Here is a 24,862-nt window from a genome sequence, read left to right as displayed (position 1 = left end):
GTTAGAAAACGGTATATTTCCCACACTGCTTAAAAATGCTAAGTTTCTCCCAACTTTTAAAAAGTGTGATGAAAATGTCATGAAAAATTATCGACCAATTTCAGTGTTGTCGATATTTAAAAAAATATTTGAGTCAATCATGGCAAAACGTCTTAGCAAATTTTTAATAACTCATAATATTATCTCGACTTTTCAGCACGGATTTCAGAAGAATAACAGTATTGATACCGGTTTATGTATTTTCTTATATATGTCCTGAAATCAATCGATAATAAGAATTATGTCATAGGTTTATTCATCGATCTGTCAAAAGCATTTCACAAAATTGATCACAGTATTATGCTAAATAAATTGTCTCAATATGGCATACGTGGCATAGCAAACCAGTGGTTTTCATCCTACCTAACAAATAGATGTCAAACTGTTCAAATTACAAAAGCTGAATCAAATCGATAACTCACTTTCTTCTCAAAACCAACAAAAATTACCAATGGTGTCACTCAGGGCTCTATTTTAGGCCCTACTCTATTCATAATTTACATAAATGTTCTGATAAAAACTTTACACCCAACAAAATGTGTGTTATATGCTGATGATATAAATATAGTTATTACTGAACAAGACCCAAATTTAGTATTGGTAAAGACAGAAAAGGTTATAGCACAAGAGTTACTTGGTTGAATGCATATAACCTTCTCCTAAATACAGATAAAACAGTCGCAATAAACTTTCGTTTTCCAGGAAATAATCCATCCTTCCCTTCACTAAACATTAATGGAAAACAAATTGAGTATTCTAATGCAACAAAATTACTTGGTGTTTACATCGGTGATGATTTGTCTTGGCAAAGCCATGTTAAAACATTAAATAAAAGATTGACTACTTTATGTTTTGCGTTCTTTAGGTTACGTATTACAGTTTCACGAAATAGTTTATTATCGATATACTATGCAAAAGTTCAATCACTCCTCAGTTTTGGAATTATTTTTGGGGGGTCAGCCGCATGCAGTCAGGAAACATTTCGGATACAAAAGAAAATACTACGAATAATATTCAGACTAAATAAAAGAATATCCTATAAACAAATATTTAGAAAATTTTAACCCTTCCAAGCCTAGGCATATATAAATCTATACACTTCGTGAAACAAAACAAACAGATGTTTACACAAACAAGAGATATTCATGCATCAACACGCGGCAATGAAACGACATTTACGTAGTACTACAAAATTACTCTAAATACCAAAAAAATGTTTATTTAAATTGTACGAGACTTAATAATATGTTACCATCACATTATAAAGAGGTAGATTTTAATACCCAAAACAAAATTCGTACTCTGTTGCTTTCTAAAGCATATTATTTAGTTCATGAATTTGCAAATAATAACGATGTATGAATATGATGTAATAATGTAACAAATTTAACGTGATGTTTGTTTATAATTTTGTACTACAAATGGTGTAATAAGCTTTAATTACAATTTGCATTTATATGTATATGACAACTGTAGAACTTATAGGAGATACTCTCCATATTGTAAGTCAAAATAGTCAAAATAAATAAATATAATGTAATATATAATATATTATTATCCATGTAATACACAATGTATTCTGAGTTTGTATAATGTAATATACATGTATAAAAGGTTTTTTCTTTAAAGAGACTCATAGTGTCCACGTGCGTCTTATGAAATGCGTTTTATTAGTAAGCTAATTATAAGTTTTAATTTCTGAATAATTAAGTTAGTTAATTTTAAGTAGGCCAACGACTTGGTTCTACGAATTTGAAACAATAAATATTATTTTAAAACGTTACAATATCAATTATATTGTCTGTACATAAAGTTTTTGGGTAAAATTTTTGTAATAAGTTCGTTACCACTAGGTCGTCTATTAAACATTTTACTTGCTTGCTTTGTCATTGTTAATTCACATATATAGATGGTAGATCTGGAAAGAAGAAACTGCTCGAACTTTCTTGTACTGCGTTCTTTTTCAACAGAAAGGTGACAATCAACCACAATGTTTCCTTATTCAAAATAGCATATTCGTTTTCTTCAATTCACCAAGTAGGAAATTTCTGTTTTTCAACAGATATAGAAAAAATTATATAGTTATAACTAATTTGCAGTGCAATTTCCATTGGATGTAAGTCCTTCAACCTTTATGATTTGAGAGATATTAACTTTATGTCTTATACTACATTTTGCGGCCGCAGTGAATCAGTGGTAAAGCGTTCATCTCTGGCGTGTGTTGTCCCTGGTTCAATCTCAGCCCGCATCAAGTGAGCTTTTGGTTGAGAAATGCTTTGTGCTTGGACTTTTTTGGAGTTCTCCCACCTCGTGCCACTTCATTAATTCCATCATAATCACCCACTCTATCATCATCGTCTTCCTTAGCCTCAGAGTATTCTCGTGGGCCTTTTACTAAAGAAAAATCACACTTACGAAGCATGAACTTTCAAGAAATTGTTCCAATAAATTACTAAAATTATTAAATTTGAATATTCATGAAGTTCATAACTAAGTCAGATAAGAAATAATGATTTCAGATTATAGTAGATATTAATTTTCAAATATCTAAAGTTATTCTATTTGAAACATTGTATATTGGCTATGAACATACTCTGTTGAAAGTTGAATTTGATCGTATTATTCTTTTATTTGTACAAAATTAATACAACTTCATGTTTTCTCAGTCCACCAATGCTATGGCCTGCCAAGATGATGGACACAAAAGATAATTTCAAAATCTTTTACTTTCATTAATCATCCGTCAACTTTAACGTAAGATCGGGTGTAAATTTACAAAATTTCATTTCATTTTCCATTATTTCTTGCTGCGTATACCGGACACATTTTGTCTCCAATAACACTTCAGTTTCCAAACGTTGCTGGTTAACACCGAAAATTCTATTCTCCTTATATATTATATTAGGGCAGGGTTTCTCAACCTGGAGGTCGTGATCCCTCGGGGGCTCGCGAAGATAAGAGGAAGAGATAAATATAATTAAAATGTAATACCGGAAAATATTTTTAAATATTATTTTGAATTTTTGTTCTGATAGGCATATTCTTTATTTTTATACATAATGTTAAGGACAACAAAAATAGGTCTACTATATATTTTCAACAGGTACAGAGTTGTTTAAAAATCAATTTAAATGAAAGAGGTACGATATGAAACTAATGTGAACTACATATTGAAATACCAGAAAAATACAAATGCAACAAAACCTGTATATTGAAATACAATAATAATTGAAAGCTAATGAGATACCACAGTATGGCGCGATTTCACTAGTGCGCAGATGTGCGGTTCAGTCTTCATGACGCACATATCAAGTCATTTTCAACTGATACACAATTTCGTGTCTTTGTTTGAGTGCTTACCACGGAAGAAAAACTATACATACTCCGGACAATAGAATTCATTTGAAACAGTATGACGGATCGGATTTGATATTTATAATATGAATGAACTGATCAAATTTGGTTTTAATTCATTCGCTTTTAGAGAAGTTACTGTATCCACTAAATACAAGAAATGGATTCTACTATCATAGAAATAGATGGATATCATAATATATCTGCAATAGATCAATCAAAAATCTCACATAAGCTTATTCAAACCAGAAATTGCTGGCAACAAGATGTGACATAATGAGAGTCGTGATACGAATTAGGTTGAGAACCACTGATTCGACTCAGGAGTCGACCTTGAAATTATACATACGAAAATCATTCATATATGGTGATGGCCATTCATACCAGGTAACTTATTATTGAATATTAGTTGAATATTATTTAAATGTTTAATATTCATATTGTATTGCAAGTTTTATTATTTTGGCATTTTAATTATGGATCTAATATGACCCTGTGATGGTTCACATCAGTTTTTAATTACTTTATCAAATGCAGCATTAATAAAATTAATCAAGTCAGGTAAAACTGAAATACAGAATATTATAAGCTTGCAAATATTCAGAACTGACGTACCCGTTTGAAGTTAATGTATTAATTATTAATTAGATATTAATCTATTTATCTGAGGCTTATGACTTGGGGTTGAAGCTGGTGGAATGTATGCACCAATAAGGAATGTTTTTAATCGAACCATTAAGTTCTAAAAGAAATGAAGAAGGTAGCAGAAATAGAATTCAGTGCAATCAAATGAATTATTTCTATTATTGCGAATTTTCTTATTTCTTAATTGAACAGAATACTTGGTGACTATAGTAATACCAATATTACAAAAGTAACTTCCACATATAAGCATTTTAAGAATTTTGATTCCGCAGTAATAATATTGTAAATTAAAAACAATTTCTTAGAAACCTATTGTTATATTTTGTAGCACCGGAATTAGTGTAATAATGGTCTTGAAAAATTTATTGGATTTTCTTAAGAATTTGTAATGTCTTTATTTCTTAAGGCAATCAATACAACTGATAAACCTTCTAGTCTCTTTCGAGGGAGATATATTGGAACTTCACCTTGTGTGGAGGCTACAATATAATGCGCGATAACTAGTTAGTGCTGGAGAAGTTTCCTTGGTTGCTAATGCTAGCTGGCAACATCGCAACCGAAGAAGAAGGAGAAGAAGAAGCCAGAGGGATGTGGTGTTGTGTTGTATTGATCGTGGGAACCTGCTTTTCACTAGAAGGTTGCTGGAATCATGGAAGATCGTCTTGCAGTATGGCGGCCGGTTCCTACGATGAATAGTAACACCTTGTCCGAATTCCAGTTTCGATTCTCTCAGTACAGTTGTGACGCTCCATACGTTGTCTCATAATTTTTAAAAACCCTAACGTCCAAAGCTGGACATCACTACTTCAAAGGATGGAAAGAGTAAAGAAAACAAGAAAGAAAAAAGAGAGAATTATTTATTCTTTATTCAGTGTTATCCAACAAAGATACACTTCAACATTGAAAATTACATTTCAACGTCGTTGGTTGAGAACTCCTGTATGTAATTTGCAGTTATATTAAACAATAACTTATCTTTTATATGGCTTAGGACATTATATATCCTTCAAGAATTTAAAATATATTAGTCTCTGTTTTTATTTATTTGTTACATTACAAACCTGATAAACCGTTTTTGAATGAATAACAACGCATAGTACGTGTTAAAAATTTTGAATTCGCAGAATGTAAGGAATATACATAGACAATCATAGAGATAGCAAAAATTCGGTTTCACTCATTTCTTGAAAAAATAATCTATATTGAAAGAATTTGATGTGGGATATTGTCAGCAGTATAATTAATGAAACCATTTAAATTATTCGGATATTGTGGCTCATATCGTAGTAAGATAAATTTAAACTTAAATATAGTTTGTACTTAACTAAACCATAATAATAACTGAGATAGTTTTTATCTGATTTGATAGTAAACAACTAGTCATTTAGAGATGCAACGTTTGTTATGTGACGCGGTCAAGAACGTCTAAGAAAATAATTGACATTATTTTGATTATTCTAATTCGCTTAGTTATTCTCTGCCTTTTTAATTTTTGAAGAAAAGCAATGAGTACAATAAATAAATATAACTATTAAAATATCTGAGGAATGATAGTTTCAAACTTAGGAAGCAAATCGTAATTTAAAGTAAACTATCAAGGGAATTTTAGTATATACTGCTCATAGTTTTAAAGTCAATTACCTTAGTTATGGAATTAATAGTTTTGATAGCAATTACGAAAAGAAACTTAAGTACTTAATGGTTAGAAGTCTTGTTCTACTTGCTCAACTTTTTTATAAAATTATGTGTAGTCTTTGTAGGTTGACAAATAGTGCCAATTAAGAATATTCGTGTTATTATGAAATTATATATGCAGAAATCACCGGTAAAACAAAATTATTCTAGAATTGTATATTTTGATTATGATAAAATATTAATTGTTTTAATTACTGAAATATGTAAATATGTTATTTAGCTCTTGAGGAATATAACTGTAAAACGTTAGACACTTAATGTTTCGATTTTCTGTTAAATTTTCAATATACATAAATAACTTATAACGGAGAGTAGGATGAGTTATTAATAGAGCGCTCACTTCTGATGTCAGCATTCATCCTTAGTTCTATCCCAAATTATGTAAATTTATAGTGAGTAGTACCATGGCCATGGATTTACGTACGGTTCTTTCATTTTCTTGTTAAAATGGTGCTTTAAACTTTCGTGATTGTGATGCATGTTTGAATCATACGTGGTTTTATCACGAATACTAATATCAGAACGATGTTCAACCTAATATTTATTATTAATGCCTTTACTTGCTAATAATGGAAACTAAATTTTACAAGCATTATCACATGTAATAACAAACTGTTTATTGCACACAAATAAGGAGATCAGTTGTTTCACTATTCAAATTGTCTAGTGTGATAAAGAATATTTTTATAAAAGCATTCGAGCCTTGTGGTCACGAATAAATCAATTTAAATGGACATAGAGTCTTGAAGATAAATTTTGAAGTAAATGCTTTTCCTTGAGGGAATTGTTTTACACTTGGAAAGAACATATCCCATCATTAGAGATAAATTGATCATTATATTCTAAATTAGTTAATACTAGCAAATAATATAGCCAGTAAATAACTATGCTTTAGACTGAATTATGTGATTGTTTAAGTGATAGACAAATTTAGGAGTTGAAAAGAATTGAAGCTGTTTTACTTTTTAATAAGAGAAAAGTAAACTTGTGGACTTAGCATAGTTCCTTTAATTATATAATTCATGCCATTAATTATTATTCATACTAAAAATGTGAGATGCTGCTAATTCTGTAACTTTAATTTTTCTCTCAAAGATTGTTCAAATATATTATTTATAAATTTTTCCCAACACCAAAATGGAACTAGGGAACTATATAAGATATTATTATCTATTTAGATCTTTCAATTAAAAAGGGCCAAATAGTGAATATTGGTGACATGTCACACTGAGCATGTGATATGAGAAGTAATTAAATATTTCATAATATATTTATTATTACCTAGATATTTTGATAGGTAATCAAAAATACATTTTAATTCTTAATTCATAGTTTACTGATTTGACCAAACATGATGGTGATAATTTCATCTAAATTCAAGGTTCTAGCAATAAAAATAGTAACTCAAACTAGACAGGAATTGGGTCGCGGAGTGGTACAGCGCTCAGCTCTGGTGCGTGATTCCGTAGTTCAGTCCGAGTTAGCGCCAAGTAAATTTTGTGGTGAAAAGACCACGTGCGTGGATCTCCTAAGAGTTCTCCCATTTCCTATTACTTTCGTCATCTCACTACTTGGTTCAGTATCATTTTCACGATCTCCTTTAGCCTCAGAGCATTATCTCGGGACATTAAAGTAAAGAAATTAGAGAGGAATTATTTAAATATTAAGGTACAATACACATACTAATTCTTCTTCACTTAGTGGCTATATGCCATGAGCTAAATAGTAGTCATATACTCCAAACTGACAAGAAAAGCAATGTCATTTGTTTTTAATTTTTGAATGTTTATTAATATGATAATAAACTATACTCTATATTACATTATTCTGTTTCTTCTTTACTACCACATAAATGGTAGGCAAAGAATAAAGTATTGAGATACATAGACCAACTTTAATTCTAACTAATCATATATAGTGCATTTCTGCTCTTGTTTTCTGACATTTGTATAAGTTATGTAAATATCCTGTACGCAAGTGATGACTTGAAAGTTTAAGGCACTGTATATTTTCTGTATACAGACAAGGTTTAATTTTTGATCCTCAATTTCTATGAAAGTAAGCATAGTCTACTTTGGCTTTCAGAAATTGAAGTTATAAAATGCTATGGGTTCACCTCTTTTAAGTTCAGTCCCTAATGGATCCTAGCTCGTGCCAAATAATATTTATACTGAACAAACACCATATGCATGGGTTTTCCATGGGTTCTCCAAGTTCCTCCCACTTTCTTGGCCCCGCCACGTTTTAATTATCAGCACTGTTCCCCTAAATTCGGAATATAATCGTGGGACGTTAAACTAAACAACATATAGAGAGAGGAATTATTAAAAGTATTTGTTAAGGCACAATATATATTCTCCTTTGCTTAGTGATTATACGTTCTGAGCTAAATATAGTCATATATTCTAATCTAATAAACTGTGCTGTATATTGCCATCTTGGGTTTCCTTTATCTTAAAATATAAATTATGGGTCGAGTATAGGATATTGAGATCTAGAAATTAACTTTAATTGTGATTAAATCAGATATAGTGCATTATCCCCTGTTCTTATAACTTATATAAGCATCCTGTCTTTAATTTCTGTAAGCAAATTATGATTTGAAAATTTTATACGCTATATACATTCTTCATAAAAGCGAAGTTTAATATTTGATTGTCTCTTTCTATAAAGATAAGGTAGTCTATACTAATTTTAAACTATTGATGCTATAAAAACAATAAATGTTGAAACGACATGACTTGATAGCGCCATGTTTAAAGTATAGTTCGTAAAAGAAATAATATTTATTAAAATGTTGATTCAGATTATGAAGAGAATGTAATTATTTATTACAATTTACCTTAAAGTAATATTGGCAAAGAAATGTTATAATTTTATGGGGCCACGGCGGCTCAGTTGTAGAGCGTTCACCTCTAGTGCTTGGGGTCCCGGGTTCGATCCCAGCCCCCGCCAAGTGAACTTTGTGTTGGACAAACACCGTGTGTGTGGGTTTTCTCGGGGTTCTCCCATTTCCTACCACTTTTTTCATTACACCATTTCATTCATTACTTATCATCTCCGTCTCCTTTAGCCTAACCGGCATAACCGTGGGACGTAAAACTCAAAGATTTCATTTCAAATGTTATAATTTTCACAAATTTATAAACATAACATTTCCTCTATTGGAAATAAACGAAATTTTAAATTTTCGTTTTTTGGGTTTCTTATAATTTACAAAGAAGACACCATATATATAATTATGAGTTGAATCTGGAAAACTTAATATTTATTTTAGGTAAGAAATATATAGTTAATTTCTTATTTCAATTTTTTCTAGTTTAATAAGTTGTGTTGTAAGGACTATAAACGTTGTTATATTTGTCTCATATTAACTACTGAAAACAAATCCGAAAAACATTGCGTGTTTGAAGATCCACTAGTATGTTTTATGTGTTCTTACACATCTTAAGGATGTGTAGTATGTAACATGAACCTACAGAGAATACATAATTTACGGTTTAGTACAAGATAAAGTTTGTAATATTCTAATATTGTTTATCTTGAACATAATAAACGAAAATCCTAATACAATTCTTATACCATTCGTAATTTTGTTACACAAAAGACTACGAAATGTACTGATAGTGCTGAAAATTTTATGGTTACAATTTGCTACCATACATTTTTCTCGTAACATGTGAATGTTGTTGGTTCGAATATGCAGTTTTATTACTTAGTAACTAATATTTACGATGTAGAATACAGATGACAGATATGTCTTGAAGGCAAGTTTTACTGTAAATTACTTATGCTCCTTATTATCTGAAATCCCTTTTCATCGAACGGAGAAAGTAGGTTGTGGAAAAATAATTTAACAATCTTCGCCCCTTTAAATATGCATTTCGATAAATTTGTAATGATAAAATTGCTTATTATACTCAATCCTTCAGGGATAGATTCGTACCTCTCTGTTCCATTATGATGCACCCTTTAATGAAAATGACATGATGAAAACTCATATTGAAGTTGGTACTATTTTCCAAAATTCATTTCAAGTTGTTCACGGATTTTTTTCTGGGAAGCCATCACAAACAATAAACGTCTATTTCAATGTTTCGAAAATGAATACAGAAATTTACCCCTTATGACCTTGAAAGCGGAATTTACGAGAAATCCAGTCATCTTATCGTTCTATTGGGCTAAATTTGAGGTTAAATATCTGCAGAATTAACCGTCCTAGCGATCCCGAAAACTATCAATTCATCGTTACAACTCAAAGCTCGGTCATTTTGACATACTCTTTTCACTTTCTTTCCAACCCCCAAAATTTTTGATTTCTAAACTTGGATTTAAACGGTAATAACTATAATAACTGTTCATCTCAGATAACTCAAACAATTTGTATTCGACACTAATATTGGCCATTTTCGAATATTTTTACCCTTCCCTCTCCACCTGTAAGGAAAGTACGGGTATCTCACCTTCCATAGCGATAGGGCCTGCACTTGGATTTAAACAGAACCGTGAGTATCACTATTCATCTCAGTGACTGCAAAAATTACAAAGTCGAAAGTAGACACTAATATTAATTAAAATGTATTGTCCATAGTATACTTTTTGATTATAAGTTATATGTGTACCAAATTTGATTGAGATTTCTTCAGGCGTTCCAGACTTATGATGGAACATACATTCATATATATATCACATAATTTTTCATGCAAGGAAATTTTGATTTAGAATATAGCAATTTCAAAACACGGAAGAAATACAAAAATATTTGAATCTAGTTCTAATTTCTACCTGGGTTAGGAGAATGTTTTATGTTCTTGAGGAATAAAGATGGTTTTTGTACAACGAAGTTCTAATGTTTTATTAAGGTTATTGAAGATATTATATAAAAAGGACTGTGATATAATTTTAAAACAGAAAATCATTTTTAATACTATGTTATAAAAATTACTAACTCGGGAGCTAATCGTATTGAAAATTTTATAATTCTATAATATACTATAATACCATGCTGTGATAGTGTATAAGTGAATAAGTTATATATGCATATGCAGTATTCGAAGAATATTAAGATATGTTAGTGAAGAGAAGGCTATTCAATTTCTAAGATATTATTTTAATTGATCTTAACTTTAAAAGTCATATTTGGAGAAAAGTCTCTCTCTTTATATATATACTTATATGTACAAACTTACATGCGTACAAACACACACACACACACACATGGCCAGATTCAGGATTTTCGGGGAGGGGGTGCACCAAGAACTACTAGTATATTTAAATCAAATTTAATTGTTGTAAATGCGTGTAGACATCTGTGGTGTGTATGAGAAATTTACTTAAACTGTTATTTTTGCAAAACTCCGCTTTCTTTTAAGCCCGAAACGGAAATATGTCATTAAATTTTCCAAAAGTATTGCTATTTTTACTGCTAGCTTCTCACTTTAGATAGTGTATATTTACAACGGAAGGGGTGCACGTGCTCCGGTGCACCCCTCTAATTCCGGCCCTGCACACACATACTTATATATAATGTCTATACTGTTAAATACATTGTTAAATATAAGATATTTTATTTTATAATCTTTTGAAATAATGAAATGTTGGAAACTTAATACTGAAGTGCTTGCAATTGTTTTCCATTTATTACATGGCATCAATAATTGATAAGAATAGCCAAAGATAGAAGGCTGTTTCAATTACGTGATTTATGTCTCTACCAGTAAGGTAAAACACTCCTATGTATGAAATGCGTCTTATTAGAAAATAGTATTTCTAGGAAATTTATTGTGTTACAACAGGAGATGAAATTATATGATATATAATAATGAAAAGGTATTTATATGAACGACAGTATAACATATCCACCTGTTATTGTCAGGTATTTGACATTTTGGGAAGCAGAACATGGGGTAATTATTGGGATCAATTGAAATCCAATTAGAAGTTTGACACTGCATTACTAAAAGCATATCAGTTGCACCTATGCAATATTACAACGTATTTTATAATGTTAGTGGTTGCTATAATATCGAATGTCGTTAAATTCGAATGCATTTATTTCTTTCTACTGTACATTTACAACTATTTTATAATATTTGTTTTTTTTAAGTACTTCATTGTTTATAAATTAATGAGAATTTGCTAAGAACTTAATAGTTTACATTTATGCTTGTCCATGGAAAATTAAAATAAATATCTATCTGTTTAATGCGCCCTGTAAACAAAATTTTGGAAAGTATTGTGTAAGAAGACTTAAATATTTTCAAAAAAATTACAATTCAAACAAATATATTCAATTCCTAATAGGGTATATAATGGGTATCAATTTTTGATCAAATAATACAATAATTTTATATTTATTTTACAGATATTAGAGAGCCCTTAATGATTACAATGGGAAACTATGTGGCATCTACTTTAAATCACACAACTATTTAAAATCTACCATTTGTCCTTTTTAAAATTTTAATTTTGTTTAAATAAGAAGATAAATAAAACATTACATATGAGTGAAAAAGAATGAACAACAACAACGAAAAAAGAAGAATTGAATACACAATGAACATTTACAACAATTTTCAAATAAAAAATGTGATTTAAAAAAATTGGTTTCTGGAATAGCAGTTCATTGACTGTTGTTTACAACCCGTCAGATAATTGGAATATGCGACCTTGAAACAAAAAAAAGAGGACATACAATTAAATCCACTACTGTTTTTCTTCTCTCTCGTTCACTCTCTCTTTTAACTCTCTCTCTCTTCCTCTCGCCCCCTCCCATGCACCGAGCCCCAGACACCGCTTTTGCTGCTGCTGTGTTTCGACGGCTAGCGTGCAATAGTGTAGGTCAGTGTTGATCAATCAGTACACATGTTGACACGCTGTGGAAAATATCGTATCGGTATTTATCCGCAATTTTGCGAGGGCATTGTCTGGCTAACATCAATGAAAAGAGAGAGAGAGAGAGTATGTGTGAGAGAGCGCAAACCACGTGACACATACCGAAAAATTTATCTGTGTGTGTGTGTGTATGTGTTTTTTTTTTTCCTTTGGCACGCTCACACACAAAACTCCCAAACCCCGCCATTCATACAATTTTGTCTCACGTGATAATTTCATCGATTCTTGATGGACATTTTCTGTCTATGACGCAACAGATCCGACACAGATTATTCGGATGACAGCTATCACAGATTTTTTTATGACAAATTAAAAATGAATACCTTTTCTCCCTCCCACCCTCACGCTCTCTTACTCGTACACACACACAAACTCATATTCATTTTTATATATATACACAGAGCTATCAGTATACATACTCGCTTTCATTCAATTTTGCTGCTATGAGGGTCGTTTCTAAAAAAAATCTTTTAAATTCATTACAATCAAAGTTGCCACCCAAACTAGTGGAAAAAATTAAGCTATTCAATTCTTATGACCAAAATCCAACATTGATATTCAAGCTGTGATACCTATCTGACAAATTAGTATGAATCAGAAACATGATCTGTACACCAGCTTTTACAGATATAGGAAATTGATTTTGAACTTCATTAATTAATTACTTAAGTTGTTATATACCGGAAAATTATTATGATGTGTTAAGTGTTGATGTAATTGTTGGTATAATTGAGGCTTCAATTGACTAATTTTGATATTTAAGAGAAACATGTATACTTAATTTATTCTAATATTTATTTAGGATTGATACAATAACACATTTACAAATAATCCTTCACACTTGTGTAGTGACTAGTGTGTGTGTGCAATTTTGGTGGGAAAAGTTCCAGTTTAGATACCCGTTGGTAGATGTTTGAAAAACTGAACACATTAAGATATTTCAGGTTTCGTTCCATATTAAACTATAGGCTCAGACTCAGACTGTAAACTGTAGACTTGGTTCTGAAAAGGGACACCTAACTTCAATAAAGAAACAAAATATATTTAAACAAAGTGTATTAACACCTTTATTGGCAATAAAGATTATTAAGTTATTTCGTTTATAAAGAATTTTCACAACTAATAATTGTATGTTTACAACTTAAATACAAACATAGAAGTGCTAATAGCTGCAGAATATTTTATTTATTATTGTGTAATTCTTATATACAGATGTATTAAAAATATATGAATTATGTCTACTTGAAGTTATATAGTTATCCATATACAGAAATCGACAAAGTTTTAGCCATTAAATTGATCGATCTTGTAAAATTTCATAAGTGTAACTTTCAATATAGTATGCATCTTATAGCGATAGAAGGAAATAAGGATTCGTTAGTAAAATCAATAACTTTAGATATATTATGCCACAAGTTACTTGTAGTGGCTTCGTAATATACAAGCTAAATCACAAAGAAAAACATTGTAGCTAATAGTACATATTAGCGTAGAATGACATATAATTATTATCTTCAGTTTATATATATCCGTGCTCGGTGATATTCACAAAATACATGTAAACACAAATTCAGTTCATATCATACAAAATGCTTGCTAATTGTAGTAATATTATAATGGACTTCACAAGTGCCATCGCATGATAGTCGTGAACCTCTAATTTATCTAATGAAGTTCGATTTCAGCACCCTGTGGATATCAGATTTAAGCCTATACTTTATTGTGGATTGGTAATGTCACATATCTTTACCGAGAAGCTTACATGGACTTCTCGCCCAAGGACCAGTAATGTTGACCAATAAACAGGGAGAAAAATTTATGATGATTATTTATACTTCTACCATGGATAATTAAATGTCTCGCATAAAGTGACTTTCTAGAAATTTTAAGTACATTTATAAATTATAAAGTAAGTTTACCATATTAGTTAACACTTTTGTGTGATGCTCACTGTCCATATTAGGAACAGTCTACATTTGTTGGAAGACATACGAATTAGAATAAATTAAATAAAATTATTTTCAGACCATACGCGTGGTATGAATATAGTATACACGTAATTATGGTAAAATGAAATTCATGTCTCTACTTAGGTATTTAACGAAACTGATTATGTACTTTAGATATCAAAAGATTTGTAGTGGTAATATGGGTATTATATGCGCCTTTGACTCGAAAGACCCACATTCGGGTCTTAGTAGCAGCTTCTGACTTAAGATCGCACACTAACTATAAGCTTCAGATTTGTGTCTCACATACCTGAAATTTGAGGTTAAACTACAAATCAATTAACCATACCTTAATATTCAGTAACATTGTAAATGGTCACGTTAGTTATTTGTATCAAAAGTTTCTCTGTACCTTTGTGAATTGAGGTTAAAATATATAGGCACAAGATTTAATGGTTAATTGTGTCTATATAGACATAAGTAAGAATATTTGGATTTAAGTAATACTTTTGATTAATTATTTTGAATAATTACACACTGCTACAAATACACACGTCAACGAGATGTACGTATAAAATAGTTTCACCTGCAATACAATATAAGAACATTTCAAGAACTATGAGAACGTACGTAAGTCTGGGTTTTTGAAGTTATTTCACAACCAAAGTAGGAAAATACATTATTTGTTCCAGTATATCTATTTTAGATTGTTAACGTGCGTCAAGTGATGACAATTTGTAATGAATATTTAATTGTTTTTTAAACAATATTAGTCAGGCCTAATTACAAAAACTTCTAAGACATATTAAAAATAGAGTTCGGTATTTGCCCATTTTCAAGCAATAACTTATTTTAAAATCATAAAAATAGCATATATTCTGTGTTTATTACTTTTAATGTGAATATACATCTAATAAACTTTATGGAAAATATTTGAATAGCAGCCCAACTGTTCTGTAAATCCACTATATTTTTGAAAATAAGACATGTAGAAAGATAATTTGTTCCTTTAGAAATGTTCATGAATATTCTGAATTATTGAAAACAAAATAATTAAACAAAGAAAAACTCTTAATTGTCACAAGACGTAGGTCATTAACTAAAGATCTCTTTTCAAATTAATAATAATAATAATAATAATAATAATAATAATAATAATAATAATAATAATAATAATAATAATAATAATAATAATGTACATTCCACCGCAAATTGCATTCTTATACAATATATGTAGATATTCTTTTGCCCATATCTTTAGAAGTAGTGGCCCTATTGGAATGCGTGCTTTTCACACTTAGGACATATATGGTTTCTGCATGTGTAACAATCATTGAGCAATTTTATTTAGCCGTCCAAATTAATTCATTAATATTCTGTAAAGAACAGTTGCGCAATGTATCTGGCTACACTATCAGACAAATAGGCTTTATGCTTAAGAAAGCGGTAAGTGATTATCTAGGATGAGAGGTTTGTTTTGTTATTAAAGTTTTTATTTCAATATTTGCTTATGACATAAATAAAAAAAAAAACTATTCGAGCATTTCATTCACTGAAAATATGGTTTTATCGTGAATGGTCACATGAAGGAAAATAAAGGATGGATAAATAGTTTGGAAATAAAACCAGTTGAAAAACAGTAGATTTTTGAAGTGATTCGTATATTTGTTCTAGTTAACAACAACAACAATAATAATAATAATAATAATAATAATAATAATAATAATAATAATAATAATAATAATAATAATAATAATAATAATAATAAGGTTATTCCTGTAGTCTTATTATATGTTGAATTGTTAAAATTGTTAGCAATTAACAGTCTTCTTTATCGTTATTGGGTAGAAATTTTTTTCCAGATAAATAAAAAATGTATAATAAGCGCCACATACAACGCCAATTACTAAAGAAGTGAAACCAGTAGTAAAAATTTATTTCTAATTATAAAATCACTAGATTCTAAGTTATTCCTAATTATAGATTTTAAGTTAAAATTTATGGTTTGGGCTTGTGAATAGATGTTGATTACTTCCTCGAAATAACAACAACAATAATGTATTTAGAATAGGAGCTATTGCTTTAACATGTTATCACGGAGTAAATAGTAAAATAATTTTACCTTACAAGCAATTCGCTACATTTGTAAATCATTTTTGAATTGTGGTTATACTCTATTCAATTAGAACTTTTATGAATGTTTAAACTAAAAAATCAATTTCATTAAAAAATCAATAGTTCAAATGTGGTAGATGCTATACATATAACCTAAGTATAATTTCTTTAGTTATTAACTCAGAAATGTTACTAACATGAAATTGTCACAACTAGATGATCCATAGAAAAGCGGACATTTTGGATTCTGAGAATCAACCCAACTTAGTCTTACGTTAGAAGCACCATCTATGCCATCTTCTTAGTTTGCTGAGTAGGCGGAGCTTTCTGAGGTTGAGTATTGACGCGGATCTCAAGGTGTCCTTGAGGACAGAAGCGAAGAGAGTTTGTATTGATCGTTCACTTTAAATGTAGTGAGAGAGCTTGAAGGAAGATATTACACCAAATAAAGCACAATAGATTTCCAGAAAAAAAGTATGCCTACATTTTTCTTAGTTTTTAATCATCTCATTATGTGTTCAATATTTAATATATATGTTAGTATGGGTATAATATTGTACCCAAAGAATACATTTATCTCCGTATTTAATTAATTAAATTGTAATCACTCAAGCTGCCTATGTTACAGATCATTTTGAAGAATACTTTCCGTAAGCTAATAACTTGACTTTTTAGAACGGAAGAGAGGGAGAAACTAGATGGGGGAAACATGAGAAATGCTGAACATTCTTTTGTGTTAGCTCAATTATCGCCCCTGGAGAACAAGAGAGTCAGAAAAAGTACGTTTCGGTAGAAAAGTTTGCCGTTAGAGCGCATGCTCTTATCTCGTTTCACAATACAAGCCGTCCGCCATAGACGATCCGGAGAAAACGGCCAAGATGTTGGATCAAGAAGGGCGGGACTCCATGTCTGATCTCGATGCACTGTAGCCCTGCCCAGGAAACGAGTCCGTGAAATTAGCTAGGCAATTTACCCCCACGAAACGGGCATATTCATTTTGTTCACCCTTTGACTACAAGAAGAGGTGGGAGGAGCACTAGAGTTAAAAATTCAGGAAAAGGAACAAAAACATTGGAAAAATAACAGTATAGAGAAGGGAGAATATAATAACAAACATAGAAGACCAAAAGAGAAGAATTAGTTACTTTCTACGCTTCATGCTCGTAGAAATTTAACCCTCTTTTACGCCCCCTGGTAACGGTTACGTAGTTACAGGATCTAAGAGTAAAACACGAAAAAATGCTAAAACACCATCTCTTTTGTTTTAACGTTTCTTTATAACTTACCTTCCTTTTTCATTGGAAATTATACAAAAAAAAAAAAAAAAAACTTCCTGGTACTTTGTCTAACATAATGTATATGCGGTTTATGTAAAAATTACTTCTTGTAGAGAAGCCTTTGTTTTATTCATATGCTGTCTCACTCTCGTACGAAGTTTTAAATGGAAAAAACTCCTCTTCCACTAATAAAGTCATATTTGAATACTCGTAATTATTATAAACATTTTACAAATGTAATAAATATTTATATGATATACCACGAAAATTTACTTTCAAGTGTAAGTTAATCAGCTCTTTATGAACATATTAGTTTCAAGCGTTATTTAACATTAAAATAGAGAAGTTAATTAAAGAAATATGTACAATTATACATAAGGAGAAAATTTCTGTAACCGTATTTTTCGCTAATCTGTTGAATAAAAATGTTTAAAAGAAATGCTAAACAAGTATCATCATACAATTTTTGAAAACTCTATTAGTAAATAAGTTTTACAATTTCCATTGGAATATCAACTTCTAATGTTTAGTTATAAAATGGGGAAAATGACTTAATTTTGTAATTACCGATTCGATATGTAGTGTAGGTAGACACATATACTTATTTCCGTGATAAGTAGTTCACATGTAACTTTATACTACAAACATTTTATAGAAATTTCTCAAACAGACTAATTTTATTATAGGTAGTTTCCGAAAAGAATTCTAATCAATTAATTTCTAAGAATGTTGATGCGGTTTGGTATTTAATATTTTGTTATATAATCTTTCCGTACTGGAATTTATTCTAATTTACAAATCAGTATGTTTTTGAACAAATTACTTCTGATTTTTTGTTACCTTGTCTAAAGATAACAAACATCACTTCAATAAGTCCTAATGCGCTGGAGAAATACGTAAGTGTTTTTAAAAGTTAACTGTTAATAAAATTGTAAACTGATAATTTTCTTTCTAACGAGAAATACTAAAATATATATATATGTTAATTGCTGAATTTATAATGTCTACGATTCAACAGAGAGAACATTAGCACTTCAAACAGATATTAAGAGAATATGAGCTTGTTGCTCTTTGTACGCAAGCGTAGCACACAAAGCGGCAAAATCGAAACTGTTGCATTTTCACTTTCACTAAAAATTATATTTCAGCCACTTTAAAGAATCATTATATATAACACAGCAAACCAATTAAGTAAATTGAAAACTGAACACACTAACACTCAACAGTTTTAACAAATGAATACGATGACAAAAGGAAAACAAATCATGACACATCATTATCACAAACAAACAAGGTAAGACTCTCCTCACACCACACTCATCATCACACACACTGTTTGTCATCACCACACCCCCTTCCATCACTTCCGCCCCCCAAGGAAACTTGCACACTTATGACATACCTGGATCGAGGTTCGAAGGAAATAAGTAATGGATTGAAGTCACAGAGATCTGTTTATCGTAACTTCTTACTTCCAGTGTATGTCCGTTTTTCACTTCCCGGCATGCAATTCTCCATGCAGAAAAAAGCAACACAGATGCAGCATCAACTAAAGATGTAGAAGCTCAAGAAACGGGGGACTTTCTTCTTCATCCCATTCTTAGTCTGGGAAATTCCTCTCCCTTGAACTTTTAAATCTTCACTCTTGGAACGCATATTCTTCTCCAGCTCAGTCGTTTCTTCGTCGTGTTACTAGCATCAACATAGTGCATATGTAAAAGTGTGTGTGTTGTATATGCAATACTCTGCATATAAGTATTTTTGTATGTGTGTGTGTGTTGGTTCCAGATTGCTGTGCAAGCCCAATAAGTTGCTATTCAGGTTCGATCACAGTGCTACCAGGCTGCATGACCAGTCTTGCAACCGGGTGTGGGTGAGGGGTGGGGTGGGAGGGATACAGAAGTGCAGGGGTGCAGCAACAGCAGCATTATGCAGTTCTTTTGCAACACTCTGTCTAACTGATCTTCGTTTTCAATACATTTGCCCCTCACCATCAGCAGAATTTTAGAAACCAGCTTCCACCCCCTCCTGAATATCAACATTGAAGTACAAGATATGTTTTTTAAGGAAGAGGCCCTAAGATGGTAACAGATATTATACGTTTAGAGGCAACAGGTACTTGTGGCAAAAAAACAGATTGTTTATTTCGTGACCTATTATTATTACAACTATGGAATAAATGTTTATTTCTTTATTACAAAAATTATAAGCAGATACTTGTGAGATATTTTGAAATAACTTGAGATGAAGATACAATTTTACTTTGGAAAATATGCTGTTGCTAGAAGGATAGTAACATTTGTTAATTGTGCTTTAGACTAAGTTTGAACTATTAGAACTATTAGTTTACATTTAAGTTTGAACTATTAGAAATATTTAAAAGTCCCAATATCCATAGCACTAAATCTGTTTTGAATTCAAATATTTAAGATGTTATTGTGATATATTTACTTTAATAAAACTACATTAATTTGAAATGCATGATTTGTTAATTACTAAAATTTAAATTCCATATACATACACACACACACACACGTATATATATATATATTAGTAATATAAATATTAATTCCAAATAGTATTAAAAGATGATATTTATGGAATAATTTCAGGACTACTAAATACAGGAAACATAATTAGCAACATTAAAGCAAAACTACAGTGAGGGCGATCTGTTCCAAGTATATTCCACTATGTGTCAAAATTTAATGTATTTTGTATACTAAAGTACACCAAAGGCAAAGAAACTTTAATTGTGTGTTTTTGAATCAAAATAATTGCTGGAGTGAGGAAAAATATAAATAGATAATAGATATAAATAGATCTATTAGTACGATTCCTAATCTAATTCGTTTATAATAATTCATATTTTAGTTTAGGATTTAGACTTAATTTTCTGTTTGTAGTGTTATATTTTGAAATATTGTGTTCATTAACTTGTACGTTTAATACCATAGGAAGACGCTTTGATTTGATGGAACAAAAATTATTAAAACACAGAGAATATTACTCAAATTCTTGTAAAAATATAATTGTATATATTTTATTTGTCGTCTTGTACTTAGAATTGAACATCTAAGATTATAACATTGACAAAGGCCATATTTATGTTACGTTTCAGCAGCGAATGAATTTGTATTGCATCGTAGATATTTGAGGGGTGGTGTCAGTTTCCATCACAAATTTTAAGTGAGAAATATAATTCCTGTTTGACGTTGAATCAAATTTTTAAATTGCCACCTAGAATCAATTTTGTATATTTTGTACAGATGCCAAGAACGTAGCTGTTTAGCATCAAATGTTTATAATTTATACATAATTTCCCTTACATAGTTTCTGAAACTGAATTACTACATTCACTATTATTAGTGAGCATTGCTTTTAAATTTAGTTTGTCTTGCATTACATAGGCAGATTTAATCGTGTATTTATGTTTTATATATTAACATTATTTTGTCTTCTACCTATTTGTAAACAATGGTATCCTTATTTGTTTAATAAAATTTTGTTTCTTAAAAATCTAAGAAAAGGTATAGATGGTATTCTTAAGCTATTAAAACTTTTAAATATTCAAACTTAGAACATATCTTACAGCTCTGATCTTATCTATCAGATATTAAATCACCATTTTTATATTATTAACTAATATTAAGAAATCAATTTAGTTGTACTATTATGCTATTATTATATTATAATTGTAGGATGCAAAATATAACATCGCATTTTCAATTATTTTCATTTTTCTACATTATTGGCAATTTAGAAATTTCATTGTGAGCAACTGAAATAAAATCAAATAACATATTTATTTTTGAATTGGATAGGAAATAAAGACTTCAAATTTATCATTATTCTTAATGTGAAGAAATTAAAAGAGCAGTTGTAAAGTAATTGTGATTGTTTATAACTAAATTTATAGTATAAAATGTAGTAAATAACGGATTAATTAGTAAATAAATGACAATTAATACTGATCTTTGAAGATATAGTTAATTACAATTACACATTAAATCTGAATTGATTTTGTGTTACATTTCATTAATATAACAGGAGCTTCGATGAGAAAGTGCTTATCTGAAAATATAGTTTCGAGAAATAGTTTTGAGCTGAAGGAACTGGAAGAAATACATATTATAAAATACAAATAATTATTATTTTCAATTTAAACCGATTTGAAAAATTCTAATATTTCTTTCCCATCTTTAAGTATAATTTCCCAAAACCACAGAAATTCTACCTACTTCCCTTTCTTATTTGAACTCGATATATAAAGTATTCGTACATTTTCCACTGCAGATCAATTTTATCACATAAAAATATAGATAATTATATTTTTCACGAATTACTTGTCACTTGTAGCACTACTAGACTTCAACTAAGCTAACAAAATATAATATTCTGTGAATATTTTTAAAGTAGGTCTGAGCAATTCAATTTATTTTTTTATGTTCGCACAATGATTGCATTTAGAAATTTTTATAACGTTTCAGTTGCGACTATTACTACCTAAATGTGAATAAATACAGTTTGTCACTAAATATCATAACGTCACTTAAATTGAAGTATAACTTACATAATAATTAAGTTATATTCTTCCTATATAATAATAATTTTGTTTCCATCTGGTAGTAATAATTTATCATTGACATTTTATTTCGCACACATATATAATAAAAATCTTTAAAAAAATCAGTTCAAATTGGAAAACTTTATATATACTTATTATTTTTCTGAGTTTCACGTTATAACATTTTTACATTAAAGTCGGTCTCGACCATGGTATTCTTTCTACATTCCTGAAATAATATTATCCAGTAAATAGGAATGTTGGATATTTTGCCTCCCTCCAAAGGTATCAATTTGCGGTTACTACCATGTGCTAAGAAACGAGGATGTATTGTGGGACGTTGTACACAAAATTGTAGTAATGCATTATGGGCGTTGTGTATGTGTTTTTTCCTGGCACTGTATTAGTGGGTGAGAAAGGATGGAAAACTGGGGGAAGTGTGAGAGCTTTCAGCCTATACGAGTGAGTGCAACGTTTACCGTCGTGTTGGGTAGTGGACACATCGACTTGGAAGCTTTTTTATGGATCGTATCTCACAGTTAGGAGATTGAGTTAAAGTAAATTAGCAGGAGAAAACACAGCTATGAATGTGTTTCTACACAGCAAATCCATTGCTACAAACACGTTGCGCATTTAGGACGAGATTTTGTTGTTGGGTAGAAAAAAGAAGAGCTGAAGAATATCAATGTTTGCCTTTTTTCTGTAGGTACCTTTAACCAATACATTCTTGTTGTGAGCATACTTTCGAAGAAAAACGAATGATGATGTCATGAAAATAATCAGTCATATTTCAAAGTGACAACTGTGTACTCTTGTACTGGTATATGGCTCTCGAAATATAGTCCCTTCTGGAAGGCATTTATCATTTACTCGATGTACCAAAAACAACCATCTACGTAAGATAGAATGAAGTTTCTATCATTATATACAGTATCAGAAAGTTGTATATTTTGGGTACTCAGAAAAACTGTTGAGGTTTTACTTTATACATTTTATTTTTGTGTCCATCGATATAAATTCCTCATGGAATTGCGTAAAAGAATCAATTAACAGTATTGTCTCGAAGGCAACAAATAATTTGAAAATAATTTAACTTTATATACTATTTGGATGTATTGAATGCACCACACTACTGCATGAATAATTGAATGCTACAATCAACATGCACTATATTTTATACCAAAGCAACGGGAAGATAGTAAGCTATACGATTCAGTAAAAATATTTGAAACATAATAATTTAACATCTAGTTGAATTATTTCCTTAAATGATGTTATTTTTAATTCTATTACATATTCTTTTTAAATGATGGACACACACATTTAATTGACACAATTGGATTTGAATATCCACTGAGTTTATAATTATATGTGATAATAGTATTTCCCTATTACTATTATCGTTATTTTAAATCAAAGAAATGCACAAAACTTAACCTAACTAATGTGAAACTAAATAAGTTTTTCTTCGTAATAATAAACTATTACGATAGCTGAAATAATTCTATAAGATGAATTATAATTTATTACAATAACGTTTCTCTTCCATGAATAATGATAATTGGTTAATTTAACAATTATTTCGTCACTTTATAGAACCAATTATATATATATTAGGGTACTGTGAAACAATTTTTAAGCTACTAACATACTTTTTCCCATTGCATATCCTTTTTTTAAAAGAAAACTGTCCATTCACCTTTGTCTTGAATATCTCTATTCTAATATCCTAATCTGTGGATGTAATTAAAACTAAGAACGGCATTTTTGGCTAATTGCGATCATTATTAATTTGTTTTATACAAACATGACCTTTAAAAGAATTAAGAGTTGTACGAGTTTATATACAGATTGTGTAAATAAATACGACAATTTGCCAATTATGAAGATTGAGAAATATAGCCCATGTTATTTGTATTTTAAAACAAGAAGCAAATATTTATTTTTTTCTAAAACTAAATGTTCTGATAGACCTGTTGGATACCAGTTAATTAGAATATTTATTGTGCACATGAGGACGAGAAGTAAAATGCATTGTTTTATTAATTAGACATATTTGAAATGCTTTCACACAACATGCACCTTTAAGAAAGAGGCCCAATTAATTTTATTGTATTTCCTTAATTTAATTATCCAAAATGCACGAAAATAAACTGTATAAACAAATATTAAATCTCAGTCTTAATAGGTCATATTTTAACAGTTTAGATACATGAATTATTTTGAAAACTTGATATTTAAAAATCTATTTCTCCAGAAAAACACTATGCAAAAAATTTGATCCACTTCGTTATAAGAATACACCTGAACAATATTACTGATTTTCT

General features: G+C 30.0%; 2 long non-coding RNA genes across 12 annotated transcripts in view; one reads left to right on the top strand and one right to left on the bottom strand.

The window, feature by feature from the left end:
- Nucleotides 1-24,862, top strand: part of LOC145664342 (uncharacterized) — a 361,655-nt gene that overhangs the window by 168,390 nt on the left and 168,403 nt on the right. The window lies entirely within an intron of this gene.
- The window catches only part of LOC145664340 (uncharacterized), a 513,034-nt gene that overhangs the window by 347,232 nt on the left and 140,940 nt on the right, over nt 1-24,862 (bottom strand). The window contains exon 1 of one of the 10 annotated variants that reach the window (XR_014127402.1): nt 19,371-22,219. The exons of 4 other annotated variants lie outside the window; for them this stretch is intronic. This is a non-coding gene — a long non-coding RNA (uncharacterized LOC145664340). Of the gene's footprint in view, nt 1-18,808; nt 22,220-24,862 lie in introns of those variants that run through there. 5 more of the 10 variants (XR_014127404.1, XR_014127401.1, XR_014127395.1 and 2 more) reach the window with 5 other exon arrangements.

Source organism: Thermobia domestica, chromosome 11 (assembly GCF_964235325.1).
Source record: "Thermobia domestica chromosome 11, izTheDome1.hap1.1, whole genome shotgun sequence".
NCBI lineage: Eukaryota > Metazoa > Arthropoda > Insecta > Zygentoma > Lepismatidae > Thermobia > Thermobia domestica.
The sequence above is the reverse complement of the archived record's forward strand: the minus strand, read 5'-3'. Positions and strand labels throughout refer to the sequence as shown.